Raw genomic sequence first — 22,715 nt, forward strand, 5'->3', positions numbered from 1 at the left:
CACACAAACTCTCTCTATGGCTCTTCATTTTCTTGTCATTGATTCAATGGTATGTGTGCACACATTTTGTCATTCAATGTGGGTGTTAACACACACATTCCTAGTCTTTCATACATAGCATTGCACCACAGTGTGTCGGTGTGTGTGAGATAGAGAGAGGTGGATATTGATCGAGTTGAATGGTGGATTATGGAAGATCAGTCATTTCCCCTAAAATCTACCAAATCTATAGATGTTTTCCTTGGGCATTTAACACCTTGTTTGAGGTCTTATGTCTGTCCATAAAATCAACAACTCTGATCTCATCACAGTCTTTCTACACATTTAGGCTACGTAATCTGTTTCTGGGTCGTTCCACCAATAGTGCCCTTTGAGTCCCTTTGATACCTTCAATTGTGCACCAATATTGCATTTTAAAAGCCTGTTATATTAAATGAAGTACCCTTTAATATAGACCAGATGGACAATTCTATATCTGTTCAATTCAATACTTCCCCCCACATTTTCACCGTCATTGTAAAGCCGTAGTTAATTTGTTGCTTTGACAGTCATTTCTGAAGATGATTATTTCTCATGATTAATGTTTCCAATTTCCCTCATTTTAAAGTCAACCTGTTACGTGAACCCAAAAGGCACTTTATTGGTGCAATGACCCATCTCCATACCTCATAAACAAGCTCCTATTGCTTTGCCTGTATCTGTACTCTTTAAACCTTTCCACACACTCTCCAATGCAGTTCTAGACAGTTCGGTTAATGTACAGTGTGTGTGTGTGTCACTGTAAGAGAGTAGAAGGAGCGTGAGTGAGTCCATTGCCCTTTCCGCCTACCTCTCCCTGCAGCTTATCTGGTGAATACATCATTTTTTCAAAGGAAAACGTGTCGCAACGTACAGTATTATGCACTTTGTTGTCTGTTTCCGCTTTGAGTTGAAAGCCTCAGCTCAGTGTGTCTGCTGAAACACCCGTCTGTCCATCCATCATATGTCCTGTGGGTTTGACCCCTTTTCTCTAATTTACTTTCCTATCATTTGGCTGACAGGGTTTGGATTTATACTGTGTGCTGAGAATTGGTCAAGGTTACAGCTCCATACGCGTCAAATCCACCCGGGACTTGGTCTTGCATTGCTTGTCATTATCCATGGTGCGTTCTATTTTGACCCTACATGTGACTAAGAGTCTACCTGCAGATGGGCCCTTAAGCCCATGTAGTCTGTCATACCTGTCAGTAACATTGCAATGAGGCTAGATGGTTGGCCAATGTGTAACTATGGGCTCAACCACAAGATTCTTGTGGGTCTTCTAAAAGGAGAAAACAACAACAATGTTGAAAGTTGATTATCATTAAACTGATAGGATTGAATACAATGGTTTTTACTAGTGTTACAGTATACAGTGGGGAGAACAAATATTTGATACACTGCCAATTTTGCAGGTTTTCCTACTTACAAAGCATGTAGAGGTGTGTAATTTTTATCATAGGTACACTTCAACTGTGAGAGACGGAATCTAAAACAAAAATCCAGAAAATCACATTGGTATGATTTTAAAGTAATTAATTAGCATTTTATTGCATGACAAGTATTTGATCACCTACCAACCGATAAGAATTCCGGCTCTCACAGACCTGTTTGTTTTTCTTTAAGAAGCCCTCCTGTTCTCCACTCATTACCTGTATTAACTGCACCTGTTTGAACTCGTTACCTGTATAAAAGACACCTGTCCACACACTCAATCAAACAGACTCCAACCTCTCCACAATGGCCAAGACCAGAGAGCTGTGTAAGGACATCAGGGCTAAATTGTAGACCTGCACAAGGCTGGGATGGGCTACAGGACAATAGGCAAGCAGCTTGGTGAGAAGGCAACAACTGTTGGCACAATTATTAGAAAATGGAAAAAGTTCAAGATGACGGTCAATCACCCTCGGTCTGGGGCTCCATGCAAGATCTCACCTCTTTGCGCATCACCCTCGGTCTGGGGCTCCATGCAAGATCTCACCTCGTGGCGCATCACCCTCGGTCTGGGGCTCCATGCAAGATCTCACCTTGTGGGGCATCAATGATCATGAGGAAGGTGAGGGATCAGCCCAGAACTACACGGCAGGACCTGGTCAATGACCTGAAGAGCGCTGGGACCCCAGTCACAAAGAAAGCCATTAGTAACACACTACGCCGTCATGGATTAAAATCCTGCAGTGCACGCAAGGTCCCCCTGCTCAAGCCAGCGCATGTCCAGGCCCGTCTGAAGTTTGCCAATGACCATCTGGATGATCCAGAGGAGGAATGGGAGAAGGTCATGTGGTCTGATGAGACGAAAATAGAGCTATTTGGTCTAAACTCCACTTGCTGTGTTTGGAGGAAGAAGGATGAGTACAACCCCAAGAACACCATCCTAACTGTGAAGCATGGAGGTGGAAACATCATTCTTTGGGGGATGCTTTTCTGCAAAGGGTACAGGACGACTGCACCGTATTGAGGGGAGGATGGATGGGGCCATGTATCGCGAGATCTTGGCCAACAACCTCCTTCCCTCAGTAAGAGCATTGAAGCTGGAAGACCCAGCCACGATCCATCATGACAACCACCCAAAACACACAGCCAGGGCAACTAAGGAGTGGCTCCGTAAGAAGCATCTCAAGGTCCTGGAGTGGCCTAGCCAGTCTCCAGACCTGAACCCAATAGAAAATCTTTGGAGGGAGCTGAAAGTCCGTATTGCCCAGCGACAGCCCCGAAACCTGAAGGATCTGGAGAAGGTCTGTATGGAGGAGTGGGCCAAAATCCCTGCTGCAGTGTGTGCAAACCTGGTCAAGAACTACAGGAAACATATGATCTCTGTAGGTTTCTGTACCAAATATTAGGTTCTGGTTTTCTGATGTATCAAATACTTATGTCATGCAATAAAATTCAAATTAATTACTTAAAAATCATACAATGTGATTTTCTGGATTTTTGTTTAAGATTCCGTCTCTCACAGTTGAAGTGTACCTATGATAAAAATTACAGACCTCTACATGCTTTGTAAGTAGCAAAACCTGAAATATCGGCAGTGTATCAAATACTTGTTCTCCCCACTGTATGTTAATGTTTTATGTGTTTGTATAGGCTCACCCATCCCTTAGATTGTGGTGGTACCTTAAATGGTTGGACTGATCCTCTTGGGCTTCAGTTCCACATCATGTGTTGACTTCCTGTGGTCTGTGCATATCCTGAATCTATTCAGGTCCTCTGTAGCTCAGTTGGTAGAGCATGGGGCTTGCAACGCCAGGACTGTGAGTTGGATCCCTGGGACCACTCGTATGTATAATGTTTCAAGTCGCATTAGATAAGTGTCTACTAAATGGCATATCATTATTTCCAAAAATGGACATATTCTAAAATGCCATTTGGCACTGCAGGACCACTGAATGTGAATTATTCAGGATGCATTCTGAAATTGTTTAACCTAAGTAACCATTTAAATACGCTGGAGTTTCATCCTAAAACATTGAAGTTTGCATATGATCTCCATCAAAAAGACAACGTTGTCCTGCATCTTCTACATTTCATGCTTTGCGTGCTGCAGCCATTGCAAGGCCAGGAGACAGCAGGGGCTGTGAACATTCAGAATTTCCATTCCACCCCCCCTAATCTTTGTCACTCGCTATGCTGTCTAACAGACAGGGCCTAACCCATGTTTTAGGCCTACTTCTTCCCTAAGATTATGAAACCATCTCAAATTTAGAGTAATCTGTCAGTCTCCCTCTCATTCAACCCACTGAATGCATCTGTGGATGAGACATTGGGCTTGCTCACTTGGTGATTGGAGGGAGCTACAGTATATGGGGCGAGGAGACTATTTATTGGCAGTTTATTCACTCCAAGACTGGAGAATATGGGTCATGATCTGCTATAAAAAGTCTGTTTAATAATGAATCATAACTGATTAAGAAGAGTCGTATTGACACAACGACGTAAGGGAGGATATAACTACAGGAAAATGTGTTCAGCATTTATGCCATTTTGTGTGTATTAATGGGTAGAAATAGTGGCTGGATGGTAGCTTTCTCTATTTTTCCCTGACGTTTCCATTTAGGGTCACCCTCTTGGTTTATGTGTTTAAGTGTATGTCTGTGATTATGTGGTGTACAGCATGTGTCGGTGTGAGGCCTATCAATCTATTAAATATAGAACTTACAATCTGTTGCCCTGGAGACATAGTTCATTATTTATCAGCATATTTAATGAATCATTTATTTATCTAAAGTATGGCCTATGCAACATGCCCTTGAACAGACAAATCCACTTTCATTCATTGAGAAATTGCTTGTAGGGTATTTTGAGATATGCATGGGTATAATTAGGATTAATAGAAGTTATTCATTACACTCCTACTGTACTAAGGGGGAAGGGAGACAATTTAGTACATACAGTACGTTTGGGTAAAATACATAATTGCTTGTACTGAAGGGAAACAGCATCACTTGTTGTCCTCGTCAGTTTAGAGAAGCGTCAGGTGTGGTTGTGTGCAAGCACCAATCCAGAGTGCCTGCTGGAATTTGGACCTACACTGGGTATAAAGAGCCCAGTGTTCTAATGGAAACACTCATTCACTGTCTGTCTGACCCAGCAAGAAAGCACATGCCTATCTCGAAGTTCCCATGAATCACATTTAGGACCTCTGAAGCCTATTTCCAAATTCACCATGTGTGTGGTTGCACCTCCATTTACAATGTGTTCCTAACCTATCCCATCCTCCCTATTCCTTGTTCATCAATAACAGATCCGCTGCAGTCAGATGGAAACTCTATAGCAACAAATACGGCATCGCAGAAAAGGGGTATTAAAAGAAAAGTCGAGCTTTGGAGAGCAATTACATTGAACATCGCTTTACACTGTGACCCAACGAGGATTTAGCGCTCGTGCCGTTTTCCCTGAAACTGTTTTGAGGCGCGAAAATCCAACCACATTCTCAATCAACTGATAGAAAGGATTAGGATTTAGCGAGGAGATAAATCAAGGGAAGGTTCATTTTGAATCTCTCCACACCATTCATGCCCTGCCAAATTCGTTAGTAAACGCCCCATCTCATGAGGTGTCGAGGCCAATATGTGTCGATTAATATTCTCAATTTAACACTGAAAAAGCTATAGTGTAGGCCGGACAGGAGGGAGGTAAACTAAACTTGAAATCCGAGCCAATTACACATAAAAAGAACAGGAGAGCAGTACATTCAAAACTTCAGAAGGGCATGGTACATTTGGAAAGGTTCTTGTCTAACCATTGCAACCAGGGTAATACTCTGTAATATTTTATACCACATACTGTGCCTTCGGAAAGTATTCAGACCCCTTGTCTTTTTCCACATTTTGTTACGTTACAGCCTTATTCAAAAATGTATTTACTCAGTACTTTGTTGAAAAACCAGTGATTACACCCTCAAGACTTCTTGGGTATGACGCTACAAGCTTGGCACACATGTATTTGGGGAGTTTCTCCCATTCTTCTCTGCAGATCCTCGCTGCACAGCTATTTTTTAGGTCTCTACAGAGATTATTGATTGGGTTCAAGTTTGGGCTCTGGCTGACCCACTCAAAGACAATTCAGAGACTTGTCCCGAAGCCACCCCTGCGTTGTCTTGGCTGTGTGCTTAGGGTCGTCCTGTTGGAAGGTGAACCTTTGCTCCAGTCTGAGGTTGTCAGAGCTCTGGAGCAGGTTTTCATCAAGGATCTCTCTGTACTTTGCTCTGTTAATCTTTCCCTCAATCCTGACTAGTCTGCCAGTCCCTGCCGCATAAAAACATCCCCGCAGTATGATGCTGCCACCACCATGCTTTACCGTAGAAATGGTGCCAGGTTTCCTCCAGACAGAGAATCTGAGAGAATCTGGTTTCTCATGGTCTGAGAGTCTTTAGGTGTCTTTTGGCAAACTCCAAGCGGGCTGCCATGTGCCTTTTACTGAGGAGTGGCTTCCGGCTTCCGTCTGAAAAGATGATTGTCCTTCTGGAAGTTTCTCCCTTCTCCATAGAGGAACTCTAGAGTTCTGTTAGAGTGACCATCAGGTTCTTGGTCACCTCCTTGACCAAGGCCCTTCTCCCCCGATGGCTCAGTTTTTGGAAGACTCTTGGTGGTTCAAAACTTCTTCCATTTAAGAATGATGGAGGCCACTGTGTTCTTGGGTACCTTCAATTCTGCAGACATGTTTTGGTACCCTTCCTCAGATCTATGCCTCGACACAATCCTGTCTCAGAGCTCTACAGACAATTCCTTCGACCTCAAGGCTTGGTTTTTGCTCTGACATGCTTTGTCAACAGTGGGAGGTGTGTGCCTTTCCAAATAATGTCCAATCAATTGAATTTACCACGGGTGGTCTCCAATTGTCACGATCGTCGTAAGAAGCGGACCAAAATGCAGCGTGGTATGTGTTCATTATGATGTTTTAAAGAAAAAGCACTGAACACTGAATACAAAACAAATAACGAATAATGACCGTGGAGCTATAATAAGAACTGTGCTGACACAAGCAACTAACATAGACAATCACCCACAAAGTACCCACAGAATATGGCTGCCTAAATATGGTTCCCAATCAGTGACAACAATAGACAGCTGCCTCTAAATGAGAACCAATCTAGGCAACCGTAGACATACAATTTACCTAGAAAGGAAACAGCCCCATAAATATACAAAACCCCTAGACAAGACAAAACACATACATCACCCATGTCACACCCTGACCTAACCAAAATAACAAGGAAAATAAAGAATACTAAGGTCAGGGTGTGACACCAATCAAGTTGTAGAAACATCTGAAGGATGATCAATGGAAACAGGATGCACTTGAGCTCAATTTGAGGAAAGGTTCTGAATACTTACGCAAATAAGGTATTTATAAAAATAAAAAATAAAAAAATAAAAAACTGTTTTCGCTTTGTCATTATGGGGTATTGTGTGTAGATTGATGAGGACATTTTTTTATTTCATGCATTTTAGAATAAGGCTGTTATACAATATTTTATATATTGTTTGGGGGGGGGGGGGTAGCCTACTCAGTATTATTTTGTAATGTTACCACTAAGGCCTAGATGCTTAAAATAACCTTGTTTTGACACATGACATGAACATTTGTAGCAGTAACCTAGTAAGCCATTGACTCCACCCCATCCATTTAATAGATTCCTTTTTCATAATGGTAAAAATACTGTAGGCCTATATCTAGCCCATTCATAAACGGTCATGTTAAATGTACAGTGCCTTCAGAAAGTACACACCCCTTGACTTTTCACACATTTTGTTGTGTTACGCCTGAATTTAAAATGGATTAAATTGAGATTATTTTGTCACTGGCCTGCATACAATACCTCATAATGTCAAAGTGGAATTGTGTTTTTCGTATTGTTTACAAATTAATTTCAAATGAAAAGCTGAAATGTCTTGCTTCAATAAGTACCCTTTGTTATGGCAAGCCTAAATAAGTTCAGGAGTGAAAATGTGCTTGACAAGTTACATAATAGGTTTCATGGACTCACTCTGCGTTCAATAATAGTATTCTTTTTGAATGAGTAACTTATCTCTGTACCCTACACATACAATTATCTCTAACAACCTCCTTCCCTTCTCTATCTCTCTAAGGTCCCTCAGTCGGGCCTCCCGAGTGACGCAGTGGTCTAAAGCACTGCATCGCAGTGCTAGCTGTGTCACTAGAGATTCTGTGTGTGCCTTGTGCTGCGGACAATTAAAGGCCACATTAAAGTGTGCAGTTTTGACACACAACACAATGCCAAAGATGTCTCACGTTTTGAGGGAGCTTGCAATTGCTATGTTGACTCCAGAAATGTCCACCAGAGCTGTTGCTAGGGAATTGAATGTTAATTTCTCTACCATAAGCCGCCTCCAACGTCATTTTGGAGAATTTGGCAGTACGTGCAAACGGCCTCACATTTGCAGACCACGTTTAACCACACCAGCCCAGGACCTCCACATCCTGCCTCTTCACCTGCGGGATTGTCTGAGACCAGTCATCCAGACAGCTGATGAAACTGTGGATTTGCACAACCGAAGAATTTCTGCACAAACTGTCAGAAACCATCTCAGGGAAGCTCATCTGCGTGCTTGTCATCCTCACCATAGTCTTGACTGTAGTTTGCGTTCGTAACCGAGTTCAGTGGCAAATGCTCTCCGTCAATGGTCACTGACACACTGGATGGATGGATGAATCCCGGTTTCACCTGAACCGGGTGAGCGGTTTGCTGATATCAGCGTTGTGAACAGAGTGCCCCATGGTGGCAAGAATCTGTACACAATTCCCGGAAGCTGAAAATGGCACAGTTTGTCAATGGCCTGCATACCAGACATGCCATCCATTGAGCATGTGTGGGATGCTCTGGATCAATGTGTACGACAGAATGTTCCAATTCCATCCAATATCCAGCAACTTCTAACAGCCATTGAAACTGACAATCATCTCTGCAGCACTCCACCAATCAGGCCTTTATGGTAGAGTGGCCAGACAGAAGCCACTCCTCAGTTAAAGGCACATGGCAGCCCGCTTGGTGTTTGCCAAAAGGCACTTAAAGGCCTCTCAGACCATGAGAAATGAGATTCTCTGGTCTAATGAAACCAAGATTGAACTCTTTGGCCTGAACGCCTAGCGTCACGTCTGGAGGAAACCTGGCACCATCCCTGCGATAAAGTATGGTGGCAGCATCATGCTGTGGGGATGTTTTACAGCAGCAGGGACTGGGACACTAGTCAGGATCAAGGGATAGATTACCGGAGCAAAGTACAGAGAGGTCCTTGATGAACACCTGCTCCAGAGCACTCAGGACCTCAGACTGGGGCGAAGGACAATGAATAGGGACAGGCAGATTTACTCAGACTCACATCTGTAATTGCTGACAAATGGGATTCTAACATGGATTGAATACTTATCTAATCAAAATATATTACATGTTTTATGTTTCATACATTTTTTTTTTATAAATGTTGGAACTTTTTCTCCACTATAACTACAGTATTTTGTGTAGATCATTGATAAACAATTACAATTAAATCAATTTTAATCCCACTTTGTAACACAATAAAACGTGAAAAAAGTCAGGTGTTGTGAATAATATCTGAAGGCACTGTATACCGTCTGTCCATAAACCTGTCTGCCGCCCAAGGCAAAGGCTCCGACGTTGTCCTGAAGCTTTGTCTGAACGTCACTATGCCTCGCTTGCCATACGGTTTTGGAAAAATTTAGAACTTAACTTTCACATCAGTGAGAAAGAATAATAATACATAAAAAAATAGTTGCTACACACCTTTACAGGGGCGGCAGGTTACCTTGTGGTTTAGAGCGTTGGGCCAGTAACCGAAAGGTTGCTGGTTCAAATCCCTGAGCGGACTAGGTGAATCTGTCAATGTGCCCTCTGTCAATGTGCCCTTTGAGCAAGGCACTTAACCTTAATGGCTTCTGCAAATCTCTGTATATAGGAGCGTTTGCTAAATGAATAAAACATTTAAATATATAGGGTTAGGGCAGCCATATGTCCATGTTACAGCCCTTGTTTACGGAAGACCACCTGTGTGTAACGGAAAAAGGACGTCAGAATAGTGTTGTAACTGAAAATGACTGTTGACTGCAGCTGTGTTAAAACCACTTTAAACAATGTACAGTAACTGAAAATGACTGTTGACTGCAGCTGTGTTAAAACCACTTTAAACAATGTACAGTAACTGAAAATGACTGACTGCAGCTGTGTTAAAACCACTTTAAACAATGTACAGTAACTGAAAATGACTGTTGACTGCAGCTGTGTTAAAACCACTTTAAACAGTGTACAGTAACTGAAAATGACTGTTGACTGCAGCTGTGTTAAAACCACATTAAACAGTGTACAGTAACTGAAATGACTGTTGACTGCAGCTGTGTTAAAACCACTTTAAACAATGTACAGTAACTGAAAATGACTGACTGCAGCTGTGTTAAAACCACATTAAACAGTGTACAGTAACTGAAATGACTGTTGACTGCAGCTGTGTTAAAACCACTTTAAACAATGTACAGTAACTGAAAATGACTGTTGACTGCAGCTGTGTTAAAACCACTTTAAACAGTGTACAGTAAGTGTACATTTTGCATTTGTGAAGGTATTTTTTATATGAGAATAGAGGGCTTTAGCCTCCCGGGTGGCGCACTGGTTCAGAGTCCCTGGGTTCGCGCCCAGGCTCTGTCGCGAGGCACAATTGGCCTAGCGTCGTCCGGGTTAGGTCGGTAGGGATGTCCTTGTCTCATCGCGCACCAGCGACTCCTGTGGCGGGCAGGGCGCAGTGCGCGCTAACCAAGGTTGCCAGGTGCACGGTGTACCCTCCGACACATTGGTGCGGCTGGCTTCCGGGTTGGATGCGCTTCTGTGTTAAGAAGCAGTACGGCTGGTTGGGTTGTGTATCGGAGGACGCATGACTTCGTCTCTCCCGAGCCCGTACGGGATTTGTAGCGATGAGACAAGATAGTAGCTACTACAACAATTGGATACCATGAAATTGGGGAGAAAAATGGGTAAAAATGTTTTTTAAATAACAAAAAAAGAATAGATTATTAACGTTTACGAACGTTAAAACAGAGCATCGGGATTGTAGTTATTAACATGGACCCTGCTGTGGTCTGTACCTTCAGTTGAGAACCCAAGAGTGGGAAGCTGTAAGCCCCCTTAGGCCATCCTTGAGAACCCAAGAGCTAGCCTATCTCAGAGGCCTATGTACACAATTCTATCAAGATATCAATGTAGTATGAAATCAAATCCAAGACCAAAAATATGGCTCATATTACCTCATGTGTCTCATACCTTATTGTCTTTTTCTATAAAGCCTTCCATTTACACACGCTCTTTGGATATTCAGGCCTGCATGCACAGTATCATTATAGCCATCAAAATGTAAATGAACTGTCATAATGTAATACATACTTCAATGCTACTTGGGTTTGTAGATGTAACAGGTTCCTGTGTTATCGTTCAATGACAGAGCCGTTTTAAAGTTTTTGATTAGGCTATTGTGAATCATCTCTTTCTTGTCTTTTTCCATGTGTGTGCATCTCAGTTCACCCTCCCTCAGTCTGAGGCTATGAGAGGGAGAGAGGAGTCCCAGGCCACACCATCATGCTACTTCTGAGAAGCAGGGATGACATTTTGGATGCCAATACACAAGGTAGGACACACTGATTTTTAGACTATCATTGTCTTAACACAAATACACACTCATCCCTGTGTGTGTGTGTGTGTGTGTGTGTGTGTGTGTGTGTGTGTGTGTGTGTGTGTGTGTGTGTGTGTGTTAGTCACACACTGTAGTTTACACATTGGGGATACTGTATGGTGGAAAGGGGCATAGGATTTTAGTGTGGTGAATTTTTTTGATCAATGGACTGCTTCAGTGTGTGAGCTTTACTTGGTTATTCAACCTGACTTCGCTGCTATTGACTACAGGCTTAATTTGCATGGCTCTACGGATATTGATCAAGCAATTAAAGGATTTGTTGAATGAGATTTTGACGCAAAAGGGTGTGCCCATCTGTGAGTGCTTGTTTGTGTGTAGATTGTGTGCAGATTTTGTATGTAGGCCTATGTGTGTCTGTGTTTTGTTATGTGTGATAAGATGAAGAAGACATTTGTTATTCCCTGAAGTGAGATTGGGCTCGCTACGTATATGAATACAGAAACAGTCAATAATGGCCCATAAACAGCTATTATCAACCAGAGCCATTATCATATTTTCCATATTTTCCTCTTTGCAATGCGTTCAGCTCATCTCTCTCTAAACACTCGTTCCCTCTCTCATATGCATCCTCCGACTCTCACTATCATTTTGACTTTGAACATACGCTCTCCCCCTTTTCCACCCTCCTATCGTCTTTTTCTCCGTGCACTGTTAATCGGGCGTGACTTTCAAGAGACTGAGCCACTGTACGGAGTGTGAGACTGAGAAACTAAATGATTCTCTTATGGGCTCTAGATATGAGCACACTACAAATGCTATTACTACTATGACTGAAAAGCACCGCCCTTCACAACGGCCTTCTTTACTGTTCATGGAACACTCTATACTGTGTTACTAACGGTTGATGTCGCATTATTAGACCAAGCATTGATATAGAACATAACCAAATCAGCAATATTATTGAATAATATCCATTTCACTACTCCGTTTCAACTCCGACTTTTACATCGAGTCTGTTTAAGCCTTTTTAATAGCAATATTTTTCTACATGAGGCTATTAGGCCTAAATTCAATCATTTATTTTCTCTCTAATCTTTTATGAAGCTTAGAAGCTAGATAGGACGTTTTAGAATAATGTTTTGAAGAAGGATATTGGTCTATCAGAATTCTAGTTCATAGATCTGTTTTAGGTCGTATCTATAGCTCATGTATACCGATTACAAATGGGATTTATTCTCTTTATTGTATTACTGTAGCCTTTGTCATTGCCATGCACAGTTATGTTTCAATGCTCTGCGGCATGGCTCTTGCGTTAGTCACTTTTCTTTTGACTGATGGAGAGAACGGTCTCGAAGCAGATGGAGAGCAAGAGAATAGATTGCTATTTGAACTGGTAGAAAGGAAACCTTCTTTTTGAAATGGTGTTTTCTTTTACTAAGTCATCAAAGCAGTTTAAAAATAGACTCTCAAGCAGCACATACAAGCATGGATCCCAATACATGTCAGAGGTAGACATGCAGTGGCATATACAATACAGCTATAGCCTTTGATCTTGAAAATAGTCTGAAACATTCTAAAATAAGCACACTCTGCCCTACCCCTCACCATAAAACCTAATTAAAAGATTAAAGGATGAGTAAGACTTACTACACATGGAGTTATATATCTTGTCAATATCTTGACACCTGCTCCTGTGTTTTATACCGCTTTACCCTCTTTGCTGAATAGAGAGAGAGAGAGGGAGAGGACTTTTCTTTCAACTTATCCATACAAAGAGGCAAAATTTAGATCCAGAGAGTTAGTTAGCAGAAAGGAGGAGGATAGTTAAGAGGCTAAGACTATTCTTCAAATTTCTGTAGATGTACAGTTGAAGTCGGAAGTTTACATACACTTACGTTGGCGTCATTAAAATGTATTTTTCAACCACTCCACAAATTTCTTGTTAACAAACTATTGTTTTGGCAAGTTGGTTAGGACATCTACTTTGTGCAGGAGACAAGTAATTTCACAATTCCTGACATTTAATCCTAGTAAAAATGCCTTGTTTTATGTCAGTTAGGATCACCACTTTATTTTAAGAATGTGACATGTCAGAATAATAGTAAAGAGAATTATTTATTTTTAGCTTTTATTTCTTTCATCACATTCCCAGTGGGTCAGAAGATTACATACACTCAATTAGTATTTGGTAGCATTGCCTTTAAATTGTTTATCTTGGGTCAAACGTATCGGGTAGCCTTCCACAAGCTTCCCGCAATAAGTTGGGCAATAAGTTCCTCCTTACAGAGCTGGTGTAACTGAGTCAGGTTTGTAGGCCTCCTTGCTCGCACACGCTCTGTCAGTTCTGCCCAGAAATATCTATAGGATTGAGGTCAGGGCTTTGTGATGGCCTCTCCAATACCTTGACTTTGTTGTGCTTAAGCCATTTTGCCACAACTTTGGAAGTATGCTTGGGGTCCTTGTCCATTTGGAAGACCCATTTGCGACCAAGCTTTGACTTCCTGACTGATGTCCTGAGATGTTGTTTCAATATATCCACATCATTTTCCTTCCTCATGTTGCCATCTATTTTGTGAATTGCTCCAGACCCTCCTGCAGCAAAACACCCCCACAACATGATGCTGCCACCCCGTGCACAGTTGGGATGGTGTTCTTCGGCTTGCAAGCATCCCTCGTTTTCCTCCAAACATAACGATGGTCATTATGACCAAACAGATCTATTTTTGTTTCATCAGACGAGAGGACATTTGTCCAAAATGTACAATCTTTGTCCCCATGTGCAGTTGTAAACCTGAATCTGTTTTTCTATGGTGGTTTTGGAGCAGTGGCTTCTTCCTTGCTGAGCGGCCTTTCAGGTCATGTCGATATAGGACTCGTTTTACTGTGGATATAGATACTTTTGTACCGGTTTCCTCCAGCATCTTCACAAGGTCCTTTACTGTTGTTCTGGGATTGATTTGCACTATTCGCACCAAAGAACGTTCTTCTCTAGAAGACAGAACGTGTCTCCTTCCTGAGCGGTATGACGGCTGCGTGTTCCCATGGTGTTTATACTTGCGTACTATTGTTTGTACAGATGAACGTGGTACCTTCAGGCGTTTGGAAATGGCTCCCAAGGATGAACCAGACTTGTGGAGGTCTACAATTTTTTTTTCTGAGGTCTTGGCTGATTCATTTTTATTTTCCCATGATGTCAAGCAAATAGGCACTGAGTTTGAAGGTAGGCCTTGAAATACATCCACAGGTACACCTCCAATTGACTCAAATTATATAAATTTACCTATGAGAAGCTTCTAAAGCCATGACATAATTTTCTGGAATTTTCCAAGCTGTTTAAAGGCACAGTCAACTTAGTGGATATAAACTTCTGACCCACTTGAATTGTGATACAGTGAATAACATGTGAAATAATGTCTGTAAACAATTGTTGGAAAAATTACTTGTCTTATGCACAAAGTAGATGTCCTAACCGACTTGCCAAAACTATAGTTTGTTAACAAGAAATTTGCGGAGTGGTTGAAAAATGAGTTTTAATGACTCCAAGTGTATGTAAACTTCCGACTTCAACTGAATCAACACAGCAACGATGTTGTGGTCCTGGACATACAAATCCAGGCCTTGCTGCACTTAACTTGAGCCACAGGGAGTTAGTTTTATTCAAATGTTCCACACGTTTTTGAAGTAACAAAAACGTTAAGCTTCACGACCTGTGTGGAACCTGCATGATGCATTAATATGAATGTTCACAGACTAACCACAGCTTTAATGGGAACGCTCTGTTTGAAAATGCCAAGACAGGTGCTATATTTGCTGTATGAGATTACCTTAGCGTTTTCTACGGTCATGAATCTTACTAATGTGAAAGTAATGTTATTCAACATTTTTTACCTTTGCTTAACTACAGAGGCAGTGGTCTCTGGGTAAAAATGTAATCTTTGAGATGGACTGTGGTTTAATTCATCCTATCAAAGAAGTAGGCTCAGTACAGTATTTTGCACATTACTCTGTGTTCTGATACATTATAAGTTTGCCATATCAACCAAGCAAAACACTTATATTCCTAAAAGCCTGTTTGTGATGTCACAATCATATAATGTACAGTACAAATATACCAAGTGAGTGACCCTTGTCCATCATGAAGTGCAGGTTTTTCTGAGAGGCTGTCACTGCCATAGTCCAGCCTCTCTCCCCACTGGTAGTGAAATGTCATAGTTAATGGACACGTTTCTGGAGTCACCCCGCCAGCCAGCAACCCCTGCCACCCTAAGGAGTCAGAAGGATTGATGTGACTAGTACTTAATATTAGAAGTTATTGATTGGACTGTGTTAGGGAAAATTGCCCCCATGAGTTTTCCAAGCACAACTGCCAATAAGAACCTAATTCTCCCCTGAGAGATTACCATCCAGTTACTGTCAAGATCTGTGAAATAATGGCAGCAATGAGTTGTGAGTGTTGGGCACTGCAGACATATATGTTAGACATATATTTACCAGTGCGAGGAATAACTGGTTGAGCCTATGTTAGGGAGAGGGAGCGATGTCTTGATGAAACAATGACACACTCAAGGAGGTTACATTGTATAGAAGTTGCCACACTGTAACCAGCAGCGAGTATAATTGAAAACAGGTGGGTTCAATCTCAACACACTCGTCAAAGTGTGTGATACTATAATATCTGAGGACAGCCAATGCAGCACAACACAATAATTGAATTTATGAGAACAGCCAATGCAGCACAACATCATGATTTGAAGCCCTCTGGTATAAATAATTACATGTTTTCAATCAATTTCACGTGTAACTCTCATTGATTACTGAAGTCGAACATGGTTGAGAGCTAATGAATATTCTTTATCAAGGTTGGATTATAAAAGCACAGCACCACTGCTTTGCCCTGTGGATGTTACCCTCCCACAGATTCATTTGCACAGATTTAGTCTAACCACTGTATTATAGGGAACACTCAGTTTCTCTTGTCATTTTCTATTTAGTCACAACCGCTGCTTAACTGCAACGTAACTGAGTTTCAAACCCCAGGTTGAATACATGCAATATTTTCAGTATTTCATTTAGATTTTCCCCCTCCTGACTTTTTTTAAATCTGGGAAGCAAACTGAATAATTGTCAGAACTTATTTAGAATCTTTTCTCAACCGCCGCTCAGCCATGCAAGCAAAACATTTCAAACACAGTGGCTGCTTAAACACCTCAGTGCAAAGTGTCCCAAATTCAACGAAGTTAAACTGCCGGGTAATGTGGATGACCTGCTACTTAGTTTCTGGGACGCACCTCCCCCTTGATAAATACAGATGGTACTCACTTCACACACCTTGACTTTTTCCATATTGTGCTGTTTTACAGCCTGAATTTAAAGTGTATTACATTTAGATATTTTGTCACTGGTTTTTGAATGACTACTTCATAATATAATATAATAATATATAATAATAATAATATATGCCATTTAGCTGACGCTTTTATCCAAAGCGACTTACAGTCATGTGTGCATACATTCTACGTATGCACACATCTCTGTACCCCAGTCGTAAGGTCCCTCAGTCAACATTGAATATCCCTTTGAGAATGGTGAAGTTATTAATTCCACTTTGAATGATGTATCAATAATTCACCCAGTCACTACAAAGATACAGAGGTCCTTCCTAACTCAGTTGCCGGAGAGGAAGGAAACTGCTCAGGAAAATGAGGCCAATTTTGTCTTAAAAACAGTTAGAATTGAATGGCTGTGATAGGAGAAAACTGAGGATGGATTAACAACATTGTATTGTAGTTACTCCACAATACTAACCTAATTGACAGAGTGACGAAAGCCTGTACAGAATAAAACATATTCCAAAACATGCATACTGTTGGCAACAAGGCACCAAAGTAATACTGCAAAAAATATGGCAAAGCAATTAACCTTTTGTTGTTAATACAAAGTGTTATGTTTGGGCTAAATCCAAAACAACACATTACTGAGCACCACTCTCCATATTTTCAAGCACAGCAGTGAATGCATCATGTTATGGGTTTGCTTGTAATTGTTAAGGACTGGGAACATTTTCAGGATAAAAGATAAATGGAATGTAGATAAGAACAGGCAAAATCCTAAAGGAAAACCTTGTTAAGTCTCCTTTCCACCAGACACTGGGTGAGGAATTCACCTTTCAGCATGACAATAACCTAAAATACAAGGCCAAATCTACACTGGAGTTGCTTACCAAGAAGACGGTGAATGTTCCTGAGTGGCTGAGTTACAGTTTTGACTTAAATTAGTCTGAAAATGGTTGTCTAGCAATGACCAACAACCAATTTGACAGAGCATGGAGAACTTTTAAAATAATAATTATAAATGTTGCACAATCCAGGTGTGGAAAGCTCTTAAGAACTTACTCAGAAAGACTCACAGCTGTAATCACTGCCAAATGTGATTCTAACACGTATTAACGCAGGTGGTTGAATACTTACAGTTGAAGTCGGAAGTTTACATACACTTAGGTTGGAGTCATTAAAACTTATTTTTCAACCACTCCACAAATTTCTTGTTAACAAACTACTGTTATGGCAAGTAGGTTAGGACATCTACTTTGTGCATGAGAAGCAATTTTCTCAACAATTGTTTACAGACAGATTATTTCACATACAATTCAATATATCACAATTCCAGTGGGTCTGAAGTTTACATCCACTAAGTTGACTGTGCCTTTAAACAGCTTGGAAAATTCCAGAAAATTATGTCATGGCTTGAGAAGATTCTCATAGGCAAATTGATATAATTTGAGTCAATTGGAGGTGTACCTGTGGATGTATTTCAAGGCCTACCTTCAAACTCAGTGCCTCTTTGCTTGACATCATGGGAAAATAAAAATGAATCAGCCAAGACCTGGTTCATCCTTGGGAGCCATTTCCAAACGCCTGAAGGTACCACTTTCATCTGTACAAACAATAGTACACAAGTATAAACACCATGGGAACACACAGCTGTCATACCGCTCAGGAAGGAGACACGTTCTGTCTCCTAGAAATGAATGTACTTTGGTGTGCCAAGTGCGAATCAATCCCAGAACAAGAGCATAGGACCTTGTCAAGATGCTGGAGGAAACAGGTACAAAAGTATCTATATCCACAGTAAAACAAGACCTATATTTACATTTACATTTAAGTCATTTAGCAGACGCTCTTATCCAGAGCGACTTACTATATCAACATGACCTGAAAGACCGCTCAGCAAGGAAGAAGCCACTGCTCCAGTTTGCAACTGCACATGGGGACAAAGATTGTACTTTTTGGAGAAATGTCCTCTGGTTTGATGAAACAAAAATAGAACTGTTTGGCCATAATGACCATCGTTATGTTTGGAGGAAAGAGGGGGAGGCTTGCAAGCCGAAGAACACCATCCTAACCGTGAAGCACGGGGATGGCAGCATCATGTTGTCGGGGTGCTTTGCTGCAGGAGGGACTGGGGCACTTCACAAAATAGATGGCATCATCAGGAAATAAAATGATGTGGATATATTGAAGCAACATCTCAAGACATCAGTCAGGAAGTTAAAGCTTGGTTGCAAATGGGTCTTCCAAATGGACAATGACTCCAAGCATACTTCCAAAGTTGTGGCAAAATGGCTTAAGGACAACAAAGTCAAGGTATTGGAGTGGCCATCACAAAGCCCTGATCTCAATCCTATAGAAAATGTGTTGGCAGAACTGAAAAGGCGTGTGTGGGCAAGGAGTCCTACAGACCTGACTCAGTTACACCAGCTCTGTCAGGAGGAATGGGCCAAAATTCACCCAACTTATTGTGGGAAGCTTGTGGAAGGCTATCTGAAACGTTTGACCCAAGTTAAACAATTTAATGGCAATGCTACCAAATACTAATTGAGTGTATGTAAACTTCTGACCCACTGGGAATGTGATTAAAGACATTAAAGCTGAAATTAATCATTCTCTCTGCTATTATTCTGACATTTCACATTCTTAAAATAAAGTGGTGATCCTAATTGACCTAAGACGAGGAATGTTTACTGGGATTAAATGTCAGGAATTGTGAAAAACTGAGTTTAAATGTATTTGGCTAAGGTGTATGCAAATTTCTGACTTCAACGGTTTCTCGTCAAGATATATTCGTGTTTTATTAGTCTTTGTATTTAAAAAAATAAAAATATTTTACTAATGTTAGAATTTGTTGGGGTGTGAATTCTGAAGGTACTGTATAACATCTCCATTATTGTCCTATAACATCTTTCAATACTGGACCAAGGGAGTCGGCAAGCGTGAATGTATGTGGGTATCAACATATCAGTGTTTGTCTATGTTACAGTTGGCATCGGCAGTGAACAGCTTGGCAATTAATTAACCATGACCAGAGAGGAATGGGGGAGGAGGGGTGAATTAAAGTTGGTGGCTGAGAGGAGTGCTGGGAGGAGGTGCAGTGGGGGAGGTAATGAGGGCGGAGGGGGTGGAGAACAGACTGTAAATAAAGCCCCTATAGGAAGACGGTGGGGTGCTAAATGAAGCCACAGTCACAAATATTCACCACCTAGAATGCTGAGACAATTAGGCCACATTCACACCGGCAGACCCTGATATGTTCACACCGCCAGACCCTGATACGTTCCCACCGCCAGACCCTGATACGTTCCCACCGCCAGACCCTGATACGTTCACACCGCCAGACCCTGATACGTTCACACCGCCAGACCCTGATACGTTCACACCGCCAGACCCTGATACGTTCACACCGCCAGACCCTGATACGTTCACACCGGCAGACCCTGATACGTTCACACCGCCAGACCCTGATACGTTCACACCTCCAGACCCTGATACGTTCACACCGCCAGACCCTGATACGTTCACACCGCCAGACCCTGATACGTTCACACCGCCAGACCCTGATACGTTCACACCGCCAGACCCTGATACGTTCACACCGCCAGACCCTGATACGTTCACACCGCCAGACCCTGATACGTTCACACCGCCAGACCCTGATACGTTCACAACGCCAGACCCTGATACGTTCACAACGCCAGACCCTGATACGTTCACACCGCCAGACCCTGATACGTTCACACCGCCAGACCCTGATACGTTCACACCGCCAGACCCTGATACGTTCACACCGCCAGACCCTGATACGTTCACACCGCCAGACCCTGATACGTTCACAACGCCAGACCCTGATACGTTCACACCGCCAGACCCTGATACGTTCACACCTCCAGACCCTGATACGTTCACACCTCCAGACCCTGATACGTTCACACCGGCAGACCCTGATACGTTCACAACGCCAGACCCTGATACGTTCACACCGGCAGACCCTGATACGTTCACACCTCCAGACCCTGATACGTTCCCACCGTCAGACCCTGATACGTTCCCACCGTCCAGACCCTGATACGTTCACACCGTCAGACCCTGATACGTTCCCACCGCCAGACCCTGATACGTTCACACGGCAGACCCTGATACGTTCCCACCGTCCAGACCCTGATACGTTCCCACCGTCAGACCCTGATACGTTCCCACCGTCAGACCCTGATACGTTCACACCGGCAGACCCTGATACGTTCCCACCGGCAGACCCTGATACGTTCCCACCGGCCAGACCCTGATACGTTCACACCGTCAGACCCTGATACGTTCCCACCGTCAGACCCTGATACGTTCCCACCGTCAGACCCTGATACGTTCCCACCGTCAGACCCTGATACGTTCACACCGGCAGACCCTGATACGTTCCCACCGTCAGACCCTGATACGTTCCCACCGTCAGACCCTGATACGTTCCCACCGTCAGACCCTGATACGTTCCCACCGTCAGACCCTGATACGTTCCCACCGCAGACCCTGATACGTTCACACCGTCAGACCCTGATACGTTCCCACCGTCAGACCCTGATACGTTCCCACCGTCAGACCCTGATACGTTCACACCGTCCAGACCCTGATACGTTCCCACCGTCAGACCCTGATACGTTCCCACCGTCAGACCCTGATACGTTCCCACCGTCAGACCCTGATACGTTCACACCTCCAGACCCTGATACGTTCACACCGCCAGACCCTGATACGTTCACACCGCCAGACCCTGATACGTTCACACCCCTAGACCCTGATGCGTTCACACCGCCAGACCCTGATACGTTCACACCGCCAGACCCTGATACGTTCACACCCCTAGACCCTGATACGTTCACACCGCCAGACCCTGATACGTTCACACCGCCAGACCCTGATACGTTCACACCGCCAGACCCTGATACGTTCACACCGCCAGACCCTGATACGTTCACACCGCCAGACCCTGATACGTTCACAACGCCAGACCCTGATACGTTCACACCTCCAGACCCTGATATGTTCACACCGTCAGACCCTGATACGTTCACACCGCCAGACCCTGATACGTTCACACCCCCAGACCCTGATACGTTCACAACGCCAGACCCTGATATGTTCACACCTCCAGACCCTGATACGTTCACACATCCAGACCCTGATATGTTCACACCTCCAGACCCTGATATGTTCACACCTCCAGACCCTGATACGTTCACACCTCCAGACCCTGATATGTTCACACCTCCAGACCCTGATACGTTCACAACGCCAGACCCTGATACGTTCACACCTCCAGACCCTGATATGTTCACACCTCCAGACCCTGATACGTTCACACCTCCAGACCCTGATACGTTCACACCTCCAGACCCTGATACGTTCACACCTCCAGACCCTGATACGTTCACACCGCCAGACCCTGATACGTTCACACCGCCAGACCCTGATACATTCACACCCCCAGACCCTGATACGTTCACACCGCCAGACCCTGATACGTTCACACCCCCAGACCCTGATACGTTCACACCGCCAGACCCTGATACGTTCACACCGCCAGACCCTGATACGTTCACACCGCCAGACCCTGATACGTTCACAACGCCAGACCCTGATACGTTCCCACCGTCAGACCCTGATACGTTCACACCGCCAGACCCTGATACGTTCACACCGCCAGACCCTGATACGTTCACAACGCCAGACCCTGATACGTTCACAACGCCAGACCCTGATACGTTCACACCGCCAGACCCTGATACGTTCACACCGCCAGACCCTGATACGTTCACACCGACAGACCCTGATACGTTCACACCTCCAGACCCTGATACGTTCACACCGCCAGACCCTGATACGTTCACACCGCCAGACCCTGATACGTTCACACCGCCAGACCCTGATACGTTCACACCGCCAGACCCTGATACGTTCACACCGCCAGACCCTGATACGTTCACACCGCCAGACCCTGATACGTTCACAACGCCAGACCCTGATACGTTCACAACGCCAGACCCTGATACGTACACACCGCCAGACCCTGATACGTTCACACCGCCAGACCCTGATACGTTCACACCGCCAGACCCTGATACGTTCTGTTGGGTCTTTGGCTATGCCGGATTAAGTGATATGACATGCTAATTAATATTACCTGATTGAGCTAATCATGTAAATGTAATTAACTAAAGAGTCG

At 43.2% G+C, this 22,715-nt stretch overlaps 1 pseudogene; it reads left to right on the forward strand.

Annotated features, from left to right (window-relative positions):
- The window catches only part of LOC127905991 (glutamate receptor ionotropic, NMDA 2B-like), a 135,577-nt pseudogene that overhangs the window by 2,397 nt on the left and 110,465 nt on the right, over positions 1–22,715 (forward strand).

The sequence above is a fragment of the Oncorhynchus keta genome, chromosome 32 (genome assembly GCF_023373465.1).
Source record: "Oncorhynchus keta strain PuntledgeMale-10-30-2019 chromosome 32, Oket_V2, whole genome shotgun sequence".
Classification (NCBI taxonomy): domain Eukaryota; kingdom Metazoa; phylum Chordata; class Actinopteri; order Salmoniformes; family Salmonidae; genus Oncorhynchus; species Oncorhynchus keta.